A 19,962-nucleotide genomic window follows, 5' to 3' on the forward strand; every position below is an offset into this window, starting at 1 on the left:
AACAGGCACGTGCAAAATGTCATTATCAAACCAAGGAAGAGTAATAAAATGATTTCTGAAAATGAAATTATTTATGAGCTTCAGTACCCTCGTAACAGTTATAATAATCAAAAATACATAAATATTTGGATATGCTAGTGACAGATGGCATATACTGGAATAATCATACAGAATATGTCAGCTTTCAGAATCAGCTTATTCCAGAGTTGGCATGTTTCAGGGCTTTCTGCTATTAAAATAAGCACCTGGTATTTGATCCTCCAAAAATGTATTTTCACAAACACACGCGTGTCTTTTGATAGAAAAGCTATTGAGCCTGTCACCATCCACACACAGTACAGAGTGACAGAGTGCTGCCACCAGCATCCTCTGCTTTGCCTGCCTGTCACAGAGGCAGTGGAAGCCAGTCTTGTTAGAGCTGGGGCTGTCAGGACAGAGTGACAGTGCCTGGCCAAAGTGTATCTGTGCTCTGGGTTTGATCCACACACTGCCAGCCAGGCAAACTGTCTCCCAGGAACTCTGCAACCCCAGGAAGAACAACCCAACTCCTGCCTATGCTCCTGTGTTGGCAAGTTTGAAAAATTCCGGGCTTTTGAAAAGCCCTGGTTGGAAATTAATGTTCATTAATAATGATCAAAATCATTACTGTGGACAAATATGTTTATTTGTGTTGGGCATCAGTGCAGCCCTAGACTAAGAAACCCATAGGGTAACAGCCACAGGTGAAGGAATAGAGAAGAGCCAAGGCCATGTCCATCTGCTGCTCTCCTACAGCCAGGACAGTGTGGAACAGGCTGGCACGCCCAGGGGCATGGGGACACTGTGTCTGTACCCCACAGGGTTATTGATGAATGGCAGCCTCCTTCCTCCCTGGAGGAGACCCTTCCTCACATGGCAGTCTAAGCCATCACTGGCCCAGGATTTCTGCAGGCCACATCCTGCCCTGAGTGCTTCTGGAACACTTTGGCCATGGCCCTCCCAGGTAGCAACTCCTCTCCATGAATAACAGTATTTCCAGAAAGCTGTTTACAGCACCACATAATAGGCTGTTTTAGCAGACAGTAAACAGACAAATTTTAAAGATTAATAGGCATTCATTTATTATGTTACACTCTTTTCAGTTTTCCCAGACAATCAAATTGGTAAATTAGAGCCATAATTTTCCACCAATTAATACCAGATGTGACACATTCTGACATTAAAAGAGTAAATATAAGAGAACTGTCAAATACTTCATATTCCTAATGTAATACTGTCTGAATAGAAAACCTAAAATCCCCATGCCTCAGACTTATTCTGAAACACAGACACAAAGGATGCTGATGTTCCCAGCTACTGCACATTCACAGGCTGAGCACTGTCTCCTTGACAGCTGCTAGCACCTTTCCCAAATGCATGTTGACTAAAAAGCCCAACCCCAAAGCAGTATTTATACCTGTAATCCAGCACAGGACATGCTGTCACAACATCAGAGGAGGTACCATAAAAAGCAAGAGAAAATGCCAAAGACAAATGGGAATTACTGCATGTTTTCAGTGCAGTACGGACAAGGGTAGTCAGCAAAGCTTTTAGAAAAGAAAATGAAATATGAAAATCTTACTTTAGTGCTTCTCTTTTCCAACAGTTTCTACACTGGGACATTCCAGCATCAGTTCCAGGCCAGTCTGCAGAATGCCACAGGCCAAGAGTTACACAGGCTCTGTGTCAATGCAGCTGATCAGAGCAGCCAGGTCAAGGGGGCCCGCTTGACACACAGGGACTGGGGGACAAACCTGCTCCCTGTGGCCCTCTTGGATTCCCTCAGGCAGACTGAACCCTACTCCTCAGGACCCAGAAGTGCTGCCAGCACTGCTCTGGTATGCAGAGAGGAGAGACATGAAGCTCTGGGAGAAATTAAAGCGTATTTCCTTTAAACTCTGATCAGCTACAGTTTTGGGGAGGTGGGAACATACCATAGAATAGCTCTCCTTTGCTTCAATTATCTCCATGCTTCCTTTTTCCACATAGTCCCAGGCAGCAAAGACTTTTGATAGGCTGAAGGTGCTTTAGTAAAGAAGGAAATATCCCCTTCACACACCAGGGATGCCCCTACCAGGCCCTCAAGCAAATCTACCTATGAATTTTCACCATTCACACCATGGAAATGAACAGTCTATCATCAGTGTCACAGAGCCCTCACTCTGTCACCTGTCTGCCACAAATTCCAGTTCTCTCTTCCCAATGCACCAGGCAACAATTTCTGCAGATCTCAGGTTTCACTACACCTTAAAATAAAAGGGATTGAAAACAGGAGGATGGCTAGAAACAAGACGTCTTTTCCACTGGTGGTTGCTTTACAACCTGAGGCAGCAGGCAAAGATCCACCACAGTCAGATCCCATTGGCAAAGCCATTGAAGGAAAAAGCAGCCGGGTGAAAATCACTCTCCCTCTTGTACCTCACCATGTTTTCAAGGAACAGGCTTCCCACACACAGCCATATGTCCTGCTTTGCCAGCTGACAGGTTTTCTAGTGGCCAGGACATAACCAGCTAAATCTGTTGCTCAAATCAAAAGTTCTTCTCCTTGATTAGAAGGCATGGGATTTGATGCATTTTGACCCAGATTAACTGGCTTCACCAGGCTCCAGAAACAAAGAACAAAGCTGGACTGGAAAGGGGCTCAGTTAAAATTACCAGGAATCTGCAGAAGGGTCCCAGAAGGGTTTTGGATCCAAGGCAGACAATGCAAAGCTGCATTCAGCTGGTACAGGGGAGGACCAGCTTGACTGGCCCTACAACATTCATGATGGGATGAAATACAACCCAAGGCTCCAGAGTGATTACACAGCCTGCCTCAGCCTCTGTAGACAGTTTCCTGGAAAGATATAAGAATAAGGCTTGAAGCAGAATTGGACCCCAGGCAAGAATATCCCCCTTCCAGTCTTTTCCCATAAATAGGCAGTGGGGGGCAGAGGGGAATGGACTTTAAATGGTTTTGCAAGAAGAGCCCAGATGAAAGCAAATCAGCTACAACTGAGAAAATCCAATCTACTTAACTGTCCTGCACAGAACTAATTTTGCCTGGTGCAGCTGTGACCTTGACAAACATCAGGTCAGCAGCAGCCTTACTATCTCCAAATGAAGGTAGAAGATAGTCGTCCCTGAGCAGGCCTCCCCAGTGTCAGAGAGAAAAGAGCTCTTTTACAAAGCACAGTCTCTGGATCAAGAGGCATGTTACAGAAAGATTACACTGCAAATCTAATCCCCTATCCCTAATGCTCAACAATCTGATACATGAACCCGCCTTTCATCAAAGAGCTGGTGACTGCAGTATTGGGTAATCTGAGCAATGGGTAGGGAATGGGTTTGCCAGCTGTGTCAGCCAGCTCAGGCACAGGAGGATGGCCACACCAGCTCCTCCTGGTAAGGAGTCCTTAAACACATGTTCATCCAGGTACACGTTGCAGCACATCTGGGCAATGACTTTTAAAAAGGGTCTTAACATTTTCCATAGTGCTGGTACAAACCATCTCCTGGTCATCTTCTCTCCAGTTATTTGCAGAATGCCTGTCAAATCTGACTGCTTTCAATCTTTAATGCCCAAACTGACTTCCAACAACCTCATTCACTCCTCCCATATAGAGTGGCAAAGCACAGGCCATAAAGAGTCATATTTGTTAACCCTTTGTACCCCAAAGGCAGGCACACTCAACAGGCAGCTGTGCAGATTCCACCTGCACAAGGCAGAGGTTCTGGTCAAGGGAGCCAAGTGACTTGTACCAGAATTTGTTGGCCAGTCAGTGCTGCCCAACTGAGGACATGTTATTAACATGTGCTACTGGTCACCCCCCACTTTCCAACAGGCACCATGTAGGGCTAGGTGGTGAGGCTATAAGGTTTGTACTTCTAAGCTCAAGAGTCACAAGAAAAAAGTTCTTTCTTTCAGAATCTTAAATCAGGAATAAGCTCAAAACAAGGCAATACAGAAACATTGCTTTGAAAGCAGAATCAGGCACATTAGCTACAAGTTCCTCTAAAGTACTCAGAGCACATAGCCTAAAAAAAATGTTTAATGGCCATGTCTTCCCTGTAGGAGTGATCTCAGAGTGCACAGAAACTACCTGTGTCACAGTCCAATGGTTTTCAACCATTGAAAATACTGTTATATACTGTGAACCCCATTTAAGTATCTACAAATAGTAATGGGAGAAGTAAACCTCTTGTCGGGAGGTGTAAGTTTGCTATACGAGGAACCCTCATCACCAGTAAAGCTTTTTAAGTGGTCTGCAGTGGAAAGAGGTGTAAAACCACTGCTGGAGATGCCTCTGTAATTGGCTATGGGACAGAGATTGACATACAACTCGCCAGCTGAAAAATTCTTAAGGATGTTGATAAAATCATTTGGCCAAAGGGAGAAACACGCCAAAAAAGTTTCATCTTATTTTATTCAGTTCCTGTCACTTTAATAGAAATAAAAAGAGTAGATCACATGCTCCATGCCTGCACAGCACATGTAAGCACAGTGCTCACCACCAGCAGTGCTGGGATACCCGTGACCTTCTTTGTTATCACAACTCATTCTTATCACACCATTTGTTACCATGCGCTCTTTTTGCAGGAGCCTGCACCCCTGCTCTCTGAAAATGAATCCCAGACTGTCATCCTGAGAGAGCAGGGCACCTCCAAACCAAGGATCTCCTGGCTTTGCCAAGAGATGCCTGCTGGACATGAAAGCTGAACAGATTAGAACTAGACTAATTCACCAATGGAACAAACTACTACAGGAAACAGTGATCGATACTTTGTCACCTCTGACATGTCAGGATCCAAATGCAGACAGCACTTAATAAAAGACCAGTTACTGGGTGTACTTCTCATCTGTATTATATAGGGTGTGATGCTCCCTAGCATTATGAGAGCTTCTCCACCTCAGAACTGGGACTCTGTAGTTCCTTGTCCACATACCCAACAGACTGACTGCAGTGCTTGTTTTATGATATATGAGAGATGAGAACCATTTTGGACTTTTTCCAAATCAGCAAACTTTTTTTTTTTTTTTTCCTCCAGCAATCTCCAGTTTGGAATTCCTCTGCTTCTGTCGGAGGAGTTCTGGTGACTCACATGTGGATTGGGAGCTTTCTCAGCCCACAGCTGAAGGCAAGGGTGTTAAATATTTAATAAAGAGACAGCTTTTCTCCCAAATGTTTTGGATAAATAGCTGCTAAAAGAAACCAAAATACAAAAGGGTTTTAGCTGCAGGAATAAAAATATCTTTTTCCCTTCCCAACAACCACCAAGCTGCCCTCACCTGGGTTCTCCCTGGTGCTCACAGCTGTCCCCAGCTCCCACCACTGACCCATGCCTGCACTCAGGAGGGAACCACACTTCAGCCAACCTCCTGCAGCCTTACCCATCCTGCAGCTAGGCTCAGCTTCAGTCACACAAACTATGAGGAGGAGGAATAGTAAAAGCAGAAGTTTTAGCTGTAGCCTAAAAGCTGCTCTGGCCTTAGTGTGGTGCTCCTGGCTGGGCCCAGCTGGTGCTAACAGTTGTTAAGCAGCAGGTATGGTAACAGTGGCAGGGTGTCCAAGTAGTTCTATCCTGTAACTGCTGCCACACAGCAAGGCACAGGAGACATGCATCCTCACATGTGTGACTTTTTTTTAATAACAGGAAAGCAGTGAACATTCAAGAATTTCTACTTTTTAATGTCTAATTAAATATCAGTATTAAGGAAGTAACTGGACCTTCCTAGGTCCACAGTTTTCAACACCTAATTATCTGCTAACTTTATTCCATATGACTATTATGTGACTACATTTTTTATTTCTTTTCCTTAATGACTACCTAGTTAAAATACTCCAAGATGGAATGCAAAAAAATGAAAGGATCAAATCCTTAGACAGTGAATTATAAACTCTGATATCTGCCTATAGGCATAGCAGGATGAAATCCTTTTTTAAGCATCAAACAGGATTTATTTAGGCATTCTGTTATCTCTGTTGAAGTATCAAAACTGCACATATCATTGTGCTGCTAAACCCTATCAGAGTTCCTGCCATATAGGGGTGATAAGAGGTATAGACACTGGGTCAGGATTTGGCCACTGCTCAGCTGAAAGAGAGAAATGTACTTTGTCTGTGGCTGTCCCCTAGTTAAATCCTCTGCTTTCAACTTGAGGGAACACACAACCATCCTCAGTGTTATGTGTAGCAGCTGATGATCCCCAAGACCCTGGACTTTTTCCTAAAAGTCCTGAAGGTGATTTGCACCAAGCATCCGTAGCACCAACTTTACCTCACTAGTTCATTTGCTGGGAATGTGAAAACTGATGAACTTGAACTTGAGCAGCCATGAGCAAGGGCCTGTCAGTAGGGAACCCTGGGCTAGGGCTGGACTGTCACCTGAAACATGCTGCTATGAAGGTTACCTCTGGCATTTATCATCCACAGGGCGAGAGGCAGGACTCGTCTGCTTTGGGGAACCTTCTTCCAAGCCAGTGGCACCGCACAGATGCGATCAGCGTGTCCTGCATTGTTCCAAAGCTGTCAACATCTGTTAGGAACAGTAAATTTTACTTTATCTTGTTCGAGTGGAATGGGTTTCCATAAAAAATTATGTAAATAATGCTAAGAACAATAAAGAGAATTAGTTTAAACAGCATGGTAGCAATTAGCCACAGTTCTTGCAGGGACTGGACAAGCACCACAGCACCACGCTGCTACCAGCTGCAGCCCCAGCTCTGCCATATATACAAGAAGGCTGTATGGCTGTACTGGGTAAACTGCAGGACAGGTCCCAAAAAGTTCCTACTGGAACTCACATATTAAAACTGAAACTACATGCCAACTCAAGCCAAAAAAAAAAAAAAAAAAAAAAAAAAAAAAAAAAAGGCAAAATATGAAGAAACCAGCTTGAAAGCTTGTCACTGATACAAACCAAACAGAGGAAAAATGACTAACTCAGAAACATCAAGTAGAGGTCAATGTCTGCCTTTCACTGTACCTCACATAAATACACAATCCTTTCTACCCGCTTCGAGGGCCTCTTCAAACAAACCAAGCTTTTTGAGATACTTCCCTAGACTACAATCACAAATTCTGATTTTGCTTATGCATTGCTTCTGCTGCCAGCAGTCTCCTTGTCCTGTTTAAGCACAGCATGTAACTGCAAGCAGAATGGCAGCAGCCTGTCTTGCCCCATGGTGAGCACCAGCACCGAGTGGGTCAGCAAAGATGGTCAGCAGCTCCTAAAAAGAGAGATGGGCTCTTGCCCACCTGTAACCAGCAGACAGCAGCTGAGTACCTGCAGTTATAACAATGGGAACAGCTAACATGCCACATGCATGTGCAACTCCTTGTATTTGAGGATCTGTATGTATGAATGGTTCACCTTTCTATAACCTCTCCAAAGACTAAAATAACAGAATTTCCCCCTCCCTTCCCCCCCACCCCCTGCCAAATCTCTAATTTTTGCCCACTTGACTCAGAGGAGACTTTACTTGCACTCTCTTCAAATATTAATAGTGAACTGCCAAGGCACATTTCTTACTGTGATGCACTTGTATAGCTCTGGGTAATTCCCACTGGCATTAATGAGAATGGCTTATATAAATCTCTTTGCCTCATCCCATAATCACGATCACGGCTTTAAAGAGGGTGATACACAATTTCTGTGTCTCCCCACTGCAGGACAGGGCAGTTCCCATTTTCAAATTCTCTGCACATCACAGGTTAGTCAAGCTACACCAGTCAAACATCAAGTTAGGGCATCCCTCCACACCTGTACTTCTCATGGAGCTAAACTGCAATCACTTTCTTAAGGAAAGTACTTTCCTTGCATAGATGTAAAACATTGTCTGAGCCATTTTGAATAGGTGATTCTGCTTTGGGGATTTAAATTCCTGCTGGAAGAAAGAGCACAAAAATGCTTATTTTTGTTTACAGTAGCATCTCATTACAGAAGTTACCATTATCATAATTTCATGGTCCCTTTTCCCTGCCAGGAGAGCTTGGAGGGCTTTTTTGGTGAAGGAAAATCTTCCATCTCACTGTGACTACCTTAACTCCAAGTGTTCATCTGAGGGTGGTTCAGAGAGAGAAGACAGCATTTGGTACCAACAGGTGAACTCCTGGGGCCTTTGTGGGAGCAGCTGGCTCCTTCCCCACCCAGAAAACTTCCTCAAGCCATCCTAGGAAGCCTCTTAGAGGGCAAATTTTCCCCAGCACCATTGGGATGCTGCAGCTCTGCACTGCCAAGCAGATATGCCTAATTCTGAAACTCCATTCTTGCACCACAACAATGCCAGCTCATCCAAGTCCAATTAAACCCCCCAAGAATGAATCACAGCAAACTGAACCATATTTACTTTCAGCTCATTATCACACTCACAAGTGGTAATTTTGGAAATTTTATATTCTGAGTTCAGCAGCAGGCTACAGGCTGCACACCTTTTGCCACTGTACATGCCTGAGAGAGATGTCTTTCTTTTTTCTTCATCCCACTCACTGTTCTGCCTCCTTAGAAGGGAATTAAGGCAGCAGAGAAGTGTAAAACCTCTGATGGTATCCATATCATAAAATCCTAAGTAACACACAAACCAGAAGAAAGGCCATCTCCAACCTGCTGGACCAGTCCCAGGATAAATGTTTGCTCTAGGCAAGGACAAGACAAGTAGGTTCTTTAGTATTTTTTGTTTAATATCCTTTTAACGTGAGCCTGGACTGGTGCACAAACGAGCACAACTGCTCAAATGAGTCATACTTCTTTTTTAGGGCCTCGTTCTGGCAAAACTCCCACTGAGCTCAGCAGGGGTTTGGCAGAGTGGGAAATGAGGAGCAGCCCAGGACCCAGATCTGTGGGATGGGTACATGAGCACAGGGCAGGATTTGATTAAATACATCCAAGTTCCAAAACCTGTGAATATTTGTAATCTTTACAAATAGCAAAACAATACAATTTAAACCAAAATGCTCAGAGACAAGACAAAACTAGTGCTGAGATGCCAGATTGCATCGTTATCAGTTCTTAAAGCTCAGGGTACCTTAAGTGCATTTAAAGGATCATAACTATTACAGCCCAATTACCACTGGAAGCCCAGAGCAGGTGCACTCATCTAAACCAAAGCCTCAGAGAAAGCAATTCAAACTGAAATTGCTACAGGATTTTCAAAGTGTGAAAGGGACTTGTTGAGAGTAATTAAAGGCTCCAGGATGCAAAATAAAAAGGACATATCCTATCCAGACACAGGGGAAAGAAAGCACCATCTCCAGATACTGCTGGCAGGAGTGAGCTCCCCAACAGCCAAGTGGGCACCCACAGAGGGCCAGGGCAGCCACGCCATGGGTAAGCAGGGGAATCTGTCTGCATAGACCCTGCTTGATACCCTGCAGTTATCACAAATCAATTACTGTGATAATTACTGGCTAATGTGCATGCTATCTCCAGGTAAACATGGTCTACATAGGATGGCATGGCCAAGGGAAGACCTCAGCAAGCAAAGGAGGGTGGTGGCTGGTAGGGAGATCACAGCCACAAATTTAGGGTAAGACACTTAGGTGCTATCAGCTGAAAGCACCAGGAGGTTATGGGGAATGCAGAAACCAGCAGCAGAACAAAACATACAGCAATGCTGAGTCACACCTAAACTGGAGTCAAACAGCACCCAAACAACACCCCCCCCCGAGCACAGACAGAAAAGAGAATATAACAAAGGAAGGCAACAGAAAGGAACAGGGTTCCCAGGATGTGCTGCAGGTTCAGGTGGGATCCAAATAACCCTGAGCCCACCCTGGGAGATGATACCGGTGGCAGATAAAGATGAGACATGTAGGATTGCCAATTAGGTTATGATACTTCTAACCTTTCTTCTGTTTAAGTACTGTTGTGTGATGGTCTTAGGCTCTGGCTACCTCTAAAGGGAAAAAAAAGCCATGCAAGTCAGAAGTCTAGCATCTCCATGGCTATTCCAAAGAGACTGTGCTTGAATTCCAGGGTACAGCCTGGGGCAGGGAAGGGCTCCAAGGAGCAGAGGAGCAGCAAGGACTCTGGGGCACTGCACACCAAATGTTTTCTGCTTTGGGTCATACTACAGGAACTAGGGCCTTGGTCCCCTCCCCTTCTCCAGGAGCCACAGCTAGGAAAGCCAGCCAAGGAAAACACAGGCAAAACCAGAATTTCATGTATTTCCCCCATTTCAAGAGCCTGTGACATGCTATCTTGGAATTTTACAGTCCACGATGATGCCTGGCCACTCCAGCTTAATCTCAAAAATCGAAAAGAAACTTAAACATTGGAATAAATAAACAGCAATGCTACCCTGCAGAGGGTATTAAAGCATTAATTTCAACAGACAGATGGCACGGATGGAGAAGGGCTATGTACAGAAAAGTAGAACCAGGAGCTCAATGTGAATTCTTGACCCTGGCATTCCTATACAGTGAAGTATCTCCCCCTCCCATTAAAAACAAAGAAATTAATTTTTAAAAAAATTTAAAACCAAAAAAAAACCTACAAAAACCCCAAGAAAACAAAACAACAAAAAAAATTAGAAAGAATTTAAAACCCCAAACACAAAAACCCCAAGAAAACAAAATAAAACAAAAAACAAACCCCACAAGCCACCGAAAAAACAAAAACAAAACAAAACAAAACAAAACAAAAAAAAAAAACAAAACAACAAAAAAAAAAAAACTTAAACAACCAACCTATGAAAAAGCCCCAAAGCCAAAACCTACCATGCACCTTCCATTTGTAGCAGTAACAAGGCCAGAAAAGTGGTACCAGTGCCAAGCAGGAGCTCAAGGTTTGCCCCAAGCTGATAGAGGAGATGTCTCAGGGTACATTGTTCCCTACTGTCCAAACCCACTCTAAAGCCCCCACTGTGCTTTGCCAGCCCTGCACCCTGGCTGTGCCACACTCCAGGGTGGAATGCCAGGGCCCAGGGGGTTAAGCAGCAAGGGGCAGTGCTCCCAGCATCATCTCCTGCTCCCAGGGATCAGCTGAGTTCATGTGCCAACTAACCAGACAATACACAGCAGCAAGGAAAAATTATGGGCACGTGCCTAGATCTCTGACTGCCATAAATTTGTAATTTTATTGCAGTAATGTGTCATAAAAGTGATCTGCCTGCAGCAATTCCATATTGTGGCACAATCCCACCAGATCTCAAAATGCAAAGGAGACAGCACAGGGCACAAGCAGGAGGTGTGCGTCCTGCCTTCAGCACTCACCCTCCGTGCCAACCTCAACCCTGCACCCCAAAACCGGGTCAGGAGGATGGTGTGCACTGCCCAAATGAGGCCCTCTGCCATACTGCAGGTCCTGCTACCCCCATGGAACTGCTTTCCCTGGTCTCCCATGTCTCCTCCTCACCCTGCAGCCCCCTGGCCCCAAGAGGACAGGGCAGTGCTCGTGCCAGCCTGGGAGCACGGGGAGTCAAAAACTAGCTTTGCCAACACTGCTGAAATACCTGGATTTATCTCTGGGCATATGGCGGTATCTTCAGGGAGAGAGGAAGCCACTGCTGCCCTTCTTGCCAAATTCCTAGTATTTCTGGAGTATTTACATGTTGTGCATCTCAGGTTTCTCCTCTCCCTCTGGCTGCTTGCTGCGGCAGGATGACGCAGCCTGGCCAGCGGGGGCCAAAGATATCCAGCCCACAACCCTTGCCATGCTAACTACAGACAGACAGTTTTAGCTACCTCAGCCTACAACAGTTTTCTCCCAGATTTAAGCAGAATAGCCAGCAAAAAATGAGCCTCTTTTAGTGCATCCATAAAACACCATAGACTCCTCCTTGAGACCACAACAGAGTCCATAGAGAGTTTAGGAGAGGAAGAGCCCACCAGAGGTGGGTTTTTCATCTCTGCTCAGACATGCCTCTGAAGAACTGTGAAGTACACAAGCATGAAAGCATAGGTAAGTATTTTCAACATAGGGAAGATGTTTTCCAAGAGGTGTCAGCTTCAGGGGAAATCTACCAGCCAAATGACCTCTGGCACTGGATCGTCCCCACTTCCACTAAAAAACTGTACCACCTTTGCTCTCAGAAAGAAAGCAGAAAACACACAAAACTGAGTGGACAAACTCACTGATTGTCTGCACCCAGGGGATGGGGAACCAGAAGAGATTCCTTACAGATCCTGACATCGATTTGGGCTGCACCAGAAGCAGGTCACCCACCCTTGCATGGCTCATGCCCCAGCAGGAAGAGGCTGTGCATGGCCAGACCCAGCCTAAGGAGCTGCAGCTGGCACCAACCAGGAGGAAAGCTCAGCTTCAGCAACACAACCCTTGGCTTCCTTTGAGGGGATGTTCACACACAGATTGGTCATACTGTTACAATTACTCTTCCCTCCCAACTTGCAGCCCTATGCTGAAACACAAACATTGAAAATAACACTCTGAAACGCTCAAAACCTCACACAAGGCACAAGCAGCCTTTGGCATCATCAGATGAAGAACCGTGACCACAGGCAGCTCCACTGGAAGACAAGAAGGCAGCAAGCACAAAGCACCTGGAGGCACCTCCTAAACCCAAAGCTCCCTGTGTGAGCTGCTGTCAGCCAAAGACTCCATCTGCCCAGCTGGCCACCCCCAGGACCCAGACCTGCTCCAGAGCCACAGTTTCAGACATGAAGACATCACAGCTTAGTACCTTCCAGACAAAATGAACACTGCTGTGTTGATGTAACCATTGGCAAGCACAACTACGTTTACTTTGAACTGAAAAAAATCCCTCGCATTCCCAAACTGAAGCCAAGAGCAATTTTGACAATATATCCAGAAAAGGAAGTCTCCCAAATATTTCCAGAAGATATTATGGAGGGGTTGGATCTCTACTAATGTGTGACAACAGCATAAAAATATATCACAATGATAAAAAAATATATATATATCTTCTCAATACTACATTTTTGAAAAGAAGCCAGCTGGCATACAAACAGGTGATGTATTGAACAGGTTACAAACAAATACATGTTCTAACAAAAATGTTTGCAACTTTTTCCACTGAGCATTTAAAATATATTGACAGCAATAATTACAATGTTCTTTGAATACTCAACAAAGAGATGGCAGCATTTCAAAAAATGCACTTTCCAAAGACTGCATGTAATTCTTTGTGCCAGTAAGATATGTTGGAGCAACAACTACATATTTTTTCATATACATACACTTACAATAAGTATGTGTTAATTTATATTAATAAATACATATACTTTATATATGTATTTTATATACACATAAAATACACATATATAGAAACAAGTCTTATTTAAAGTTAAGAAGGAGAATTCCATAATGTCAAAAATAAAACAAACTGCAGATTAAATTTAAGTTATTAATCTGATTGATGTAAGAATGGGAAAAACTTCTGCTCCAGGCCTTTCCTTTGTGTTAAAACCTGCACATTGTCTGTGCTATCAGTTTGGTTTAAATTTTCACTAATTGTCGGCACAAATAGCATTTCATTCTTGCTACCACAACCTGAAAATCAAGCTGGCTGACAAAGGTGATGAGAAGTGAAGAACTAACTGTCCCAAGCTCCTTTCAGCAGGGTGGTGGTGGAGACTTCAAAGCTCCATGAAGCCTCAACATTCACAGGGCAGCTGGTATAGTTCAGTTGATAGATTAACCTTCTTTATGTATTTCCTTTCATTTCAGTTACAGCCCAGAAGAAAGTGTCTTTTCCAACACAAAATCTTCTGAATCACCAGAGGGAATTCCAGCAAAACAACTTTTTTTTTTTTTTCCCCCAGACATGTTTTTCCTCATGTACACTTCACAGTAGTCCTCAGTTTCCCAAAGATAATCAAAACTTAGGAGCCTTCATGAACTACTCATAGATGCCTTCACGTACTGCTCCCTCTTTCCATCACAGACCTACTCTGGCCCAGGTTCTCCCTGTTCCTCTCTCCTCCGTAGGCAGGCTGAGGAAACAGAGGGAGATGGGGCAGCTTCAGCCTCCAGCCAGCCTCAGCATGAAGTAACCCTCATCCATGCAGATCTAACACTGCCAGATACACCAGGGCACAGCCACCTTGTGTCCACCCCCAGTAGGGATAGTGAGATTTCAGACATGAACTGACCAGCAAAAAGGAATGGCTTCCAGGAAACACACAGATGAAATGCAAAACTTCCCCCCACCTGGGTTTAATTCCAACCTCTGCAACATCCTACAGCCAACAGAAATAACCTAGAAACTGCTAAATTCTAGCATGGGTACTACAGTCTTCACTGGAGCAGGGGAAATGAATTAAGCAGTCCTTCTTCTTTCCCTTGCTGCAGCTCTCTATGGATGTTCATGAGAATCTGCAAATGATTCAGACAGCAGCATTCACCAACAAGATCAGCCAATTATTCCTACACTTACCTATTAAATTTAAGAAACCCCTGAGAGGCTGAGCCTGTCGCAGTGTGGGAGATGAAATTAATTCTCCAAGTATGAAAAGTTTTTAGGAAACTCTTGCACACAGAGTGCTGGCTTGAATTTTCACTGCAGACAGACTGTGGGCTCCATCAGCAAGAGCAGAATCCTAGCAGACCTGTGTATTTTCCACATTGAAGCACAGCATAATTAGCAGCATTAATGGACAGACTGTTCATTTAATTCAGTTTTTTGTTTCACAAATAAAGTCTGTCTGTTTTTTATTTGGTTTTATAAATTAACCTCTTTCTTTTCTCATTAAGTAAACAATGAATGAAGGATTACTCTGTGGGAAAGATGCAAGTGCAAAGGGCAGCGGTTTTATACAGCTGCAGCTATTTCCTTTCATGCTTCCAAATAACTCTACTCTAGAAGGCAGAAAATCATTGAGATCTAATCATTTATTTAGTAAGATACACTGTTTTCTTCTAGCTTAGGAAAACTTGTGGCTGGAAAGCTGGTCTGTTTATGAATGGCCCCAGTCCCTCACAGTGATGGAGAAGCTGTTTGCGTGCACTGGACATCAACAGCAGCGCAGCACAGGGAAGGACAGAGCACGGCCTGCTGCACTTTGCTGTTTGGACCTGAAGCTCCTGTCAGTCCCATCACAGGGTTTTCCATCTTCACTGTACCTCTGGAACTAGGCAGTCACGCAGCTGAGGATCCCAGAGGGCTGCCTGAGCCACAGCTGAGGTGGACATTTCCAGCAGACACTTCACTGCTGGTTTGTTTGCCTCAAGAGCACCTTCTTATGGTCTGACTGCTCCCCCACTATCCCTGTATGGGTGGTAAAACAGTCATATGCTAGGATCTTGCTGAGAAAAGTTAAGCTTTACAGCAATAAAAGCAATTTTTTTCCCTTTGTTTCTCCCCTTTTAAAGCATAACAGCAGGCTGACAGAAATGGCCGTTCACCTCTGCTCAGTGCTAGTGAGTGCAGAGACAGTGAAGTACTGGAGCAAGACCTGAGGAGGGCTGCAGTGGTCAGGGAGCTGCAGGACATGACAGGGATGGAGAGGCTGAGAGAGAAGGGTCTCCTTAGTCAAAGTGAGACAAGGCTCCAGGGAGAGCTGTTTACAACCAGCTGGGTAGGGGAGGGTGTCAGAGGCTGAGTGGATTTCCTTTGGAGGACTTACAGGAACAGGGCAAGAGACAACAAATACAAGCTGAGCATAGAAAGTTCCAGTTGGATTATGAACAAAAAAAAATCCACAAAAACTACAATGAGAGTAGTGAAGTGTTTGAGCAGATGAGCCAGAGAGGCTGTGAAATCTCCATCTGGGAGCAGCTGGCTTTTGCTGGCCCTTAGCAGGCCCTTGGACAGACAATCAGCAGCAGTCCTTTCCAGTGTAAATTATTATGCTGTGATGCTGTGGCCAGGTTTTGGAAACAAGGCAGGTTTTGACACTGCACGTACAAGCAGACCTGGCTCAGTCAAAGCTAAAAGCAGTAACCAAAAAGGAGTTACCTCCTCTACCTTTTCAAAATCTCTCTCTTCAAAATGCAACAAACCTAAAGATGTTACACGCACTTATTCCTTTGGAACTTACACTTGGCCACTGCTGAAGGCTCTTGGCACCTCATAATGGGGTGCCTTATGCCCCTGTTCCCAGTGGGGTCACTGCATGACACCTGAGGACACAACTTCTCTTTTCACCTCACCAGCAGGAAAAGCCTTGGCATGTCATAGTGTGCACCCATGTGTACCTATGGTGAGCAAGTAATGTGAGTGCAAGGAGCTTGTGCAGTCAAGTAGAGCCTCTAAAGAAATATAGCCATGATATGGGTATGTGACACCTCTGTGTTCTCATCTGAGTGCTGTATGCCCTTTGCTGCTGCAGCCTGCTTTGTCTGGACGTGCTAACAGAGAATTGCAAGCCAGCCTCACTAGTATGGACCCTGCTCTATATTCAGGCTAAACTCTACCACCAAGTCTGGTTCCTGGGATACAAATGCAGGGCACCTTCAAAAACCCACACTGGACAAAGGTTAATGAGAAAACATACTGGAGACCTCACAGATACACAACCAAAGGCAGAAATTTAAGCAGTGTCCAACCCACGTTTCTCTTAGGCCTTCCACAGCACTGAGGATGAAGAGTCATCTCCTGTCAGCAGCCTCCTCAGTGAGGCTCCTCTAACAGCAGCTCTGCCAATGGACCCTCACCACCGTCAGATGGAGGCCATGGGATCCTGCAGGGAAACTGCCTCTCCCCTGGGAAAGCCCCATTCCTCCAGAAACACAGAAACAAACCTTCTGCTTTCCAGGCTGGGCAACACCTCTGTGCCACATTCCTCTCTGGATGCACAAAAACTCTTATTTAATTAGATTTAAAGAATTTTGGATTTTTGTTTCAATAGGGACAATCATCCAAGAGTACTGTATCCTACGATCCTCGTTCTCACTTCATCAATCTTTGTGTCACCCACAAATTTTATCAGAAATAATTTTATATTTACTTCCATATCACTGCCAAAAATGATGAATAGCATGAGGGTTCTGACTGATCCCTGCAGAGTTACATTAAAAAATGTTCACATTCAGTAAAGATTCCCTATTGACAACTACTTTTTGAGCTCTGTCAGTTACCTTGTTCTTAATACATTTATGATATGCTTCAGTAAAAGTATATAGCACTAATATTTTAATAATAATGTCATGTGGAATAAAATCAAACGCCTTACAGAAGTTAAAGTATATTATATCTACACAGTTATCTTATCCCCCAAACTTGCAATCTTATCAGATAAATCAGGTTTGTTTGACAAGACATATTCTCCAAAAAAGAATGTTGAATGGCATTAATTATATTCCCTACCTTTAATTCTTTAAATCCTCTCTCAGTTCTATTCTTTTGCCTGGGATTGATGTCAGGCTAAGCTGCTGGCAGTTACCCAGGATCTTCCTCTTTCACAGGTTTGCTCATTGTGAATTTCCAAGAGGCTTAAGAAGTTAACAGAAACAGACCAGAGATCTTCTGTATCAACTTCTTTTAGAATTTTTGACCATAAGTTACCTATAGTCACTCACCAGAAAATGTTTAAGCACTACCTCACTTCATTGTATTGCAGAGACTGAACTGTGGGTGCTGTGACACAACACAAAGCTCTCCCTGGACTTCACCACACCCAGCAGGGTCAGACCATGGACAGAGACTTGACCAGACAAAGACTGAGATGAGTTTAGTGGGTAATGGACAGTGCTCCAAGGAGTCTACTCACACTGAGCAAGTCCCTTCATTTTAAGAAATGCTCTGCCTTGCTCTCAACCCATCCCTGTCAGGCAACCCAGTCTGCAGCCAGGCTTACATTTCACACCAACACTAAACTATCCCACAGAAATCCTTTTGAATTCTTTCTGAGGAAGAAAATATTGCCATCAACTTTGGGTAGGAATCTCCACCCTGTTCTAACGGATGGTGACCTTGTTGCAACCTTTTGTATTTTATTATCGCCCATTTAGCAACAGCCATGCAATATACCAGGCATGAAGCCTCCAGTGCTGTGGAGACTGCCACAAAACTCCCTGCTGTACAGCTGTCCTATAAGCTTTTTACCACCCAACTGTATCAAATCCAGACCTGTGTCTTCAGGTCACCAAGCCCACACACAACAGGTCCAAGCTGTCTACAATACCTCCAGTAGTGCCCAACTGAGGACTGTCATCAGCAGTTTGAGTCTTCAAGCACAGCAGAGCTTTCTATTGAGTTGGGAAAGCAGTGCAGGAAACAACACTTCCCTGAGAGCTAGACTGAGTCTGGCCAGGAATTAAGGGAATCTTATCTAATAAGACATAAAATAATACACAAAATTTACCTACCACAACAGATCCTAATATTGCATCATCAAAAGGGACCCTACAGATCAATCCATTTTGCTGAAAAGCCCTCCTCTGCTAAAGTGTAACTCATCTGACATAAGGATGTGGTGCTCCAGATAGCTGGGGGACACACCAGAGAGGGAGCTTTATAAATTCCATTCAAGGCAATACAGAGCCAGTGTGTTTGCTCCAGTCAGTGTTGTCAAAATGGGAGAAAATTATGCATTTAAATAAAACTGTTCTAGCAGGAGGTATAGCAGCAGACCAGTGAGAAGCATTAACCATGCTTATTCCACTTCACCCATTAACTATTTTTAATTTTTAAGCAAGTTATTAGAGATACTATAATATTATAAATATTGTATTACTCATTCAAAAAGATTAAATGGTCTCAAAAAAGAGAAGATATTCTTGTTGCTGCTTTAGTGGCTCTTTGTGATAGGCTACTTTGCTTCTCTACCCTTCTACACTTCTCTAGGACATCACGGATTGTACTGGGTGGTCTCAATTCCTTTCCATCCTAAGGCACAGTAGAAATATCCAGCATCGAGCAGAATCAAGCTCTGAACATACCCTAGCTAAGTAAAATGACACTGTGAGCCTGTTCTGGTGTTACACTTGTGATCTGCATCATAGTCCAAGATGCTGCAAAGTGCTGACCTCTGCCTGTCACTGCACTGGTCACCTGGGTCCAGGGGAGAGGCAGAGCAGCATTCCTAGAGGCAATTATCTCATCAGAAGCACTCCTTTGGCAGAGCCAGTTTGTGCTCATTTCTTTCTGGGGACTGTGAAGGGGTGCTGTCTGCCTGCCTGCACCCACAGCCAGTAGCCAGGTGAGTGCCACTGCACAGGACAGATAGACGGGCCGGAACACTTCCAACATCTGTAATAAAGGCTTTAAGCTAACAGCTTATAAGGTAGTTTCTTATAACATAAATCCATTTAAGACTGGAAACAGTGATTTTTGGTTTGTGTTTATAGTACATGGAGTAAAGGCAGGATCACAGCTCACAACCAGGTTCACCAGGAGTCTTCACAGTACAGATTAATGATGTACTCGTTAGGACCAGCACTGGTGAGAATAAGCATACTTCCCTGCCCAGACCCCAGCTGCCATTCTACTCAGCATGCAGCTTACAGCACGTTCCCATTTGACTCCTCAGTGAAGGCAGAAAAATAAAGTTGATCTAACCAAAAGAAGGTGACCTGTCCTGAAATGGGAACCCATAAGCAGCAAAAGGAGTGGGACTCACATCTGCTGAATTTGGCTAAAGATATGACAAGACACAAATCTCATAATTAGGAATGAGTATGACAGGAGTTGTGCTCAGACTGGGACACAAACCACTTGTTTTCCAATTACACTTTCAACTACAAGAATTGTTTCTCCCCAACAACCCATTAATTACTCAATTAAAACCTTAATATGCAGAATTTTGCTGTTATTCAGGCTCCTGTCTGGTAAATATGATGTTAGTTTTTCATACTCCCTATTCAGTTCCCAACAAATAAGCACACCAGCAATCAGGAGACATTCCTTCTTTTGAACTTCAGCCATCCAATGCCCCACTTCCAGGTGGTTCCATCTGCCACCCTGTACACAGCCATTTTAGAAACAGCACAGACAAAACCAACAGCTGTCATTGAACAAAGCTTCATCATCTAGGTGATGGAAGCTATCAATCTAGAGTTGAAGGACTTTAACAAAATGAATAAGAAAGAATCCTTGCAAGGTGG

General features: G+C 44.1%; 1 protein-coding gene across 6 annotated transcripts in view; it reads right to left on the minus strand.

Moving 5' to 3' along the window:
- Positions 1-19,962, minus strand: part of FOXN3 (forkhead box N3) — a 206,309-nt gene that overhangs the window by 162,204 nt on the left and 24,143 nt on the right. For 3 of the 6 annotated variants that reach the window (XM_056492231.1, XM_056492229.1, XM_056492225.1), the window contains exon 2: positions 6,410-6,534. The exons of 2 other annotated variants lie outside the window; for them this stretch is intronic. The gene's annotated coding sequence lies outside the window, so the exon portion shown is untranslated. Of the gene's footprint in view, positions 1-6,383; positions 6,535-19,962 lie in introns of all 6 variants that reach the window. One more of the 6 variants, XM_056492226.1, reaches the window with a different exon arrangement.

This window comes from Oenanthe melanoleuca, chromosome 5 (assembly GCF_029582105.1).
Source record: "Oenanthe melanoleuca isolate GR-GAL-2019-014 chromosome 5, OMel1.0, whole genome shotgun sequence".
Lineage (NCBI taxonomy): Eukaryota > Metazoa > Chordata > Aves > Passeriformes > Muscicapidae > Oenanthe > Oenanthe melanoleuca.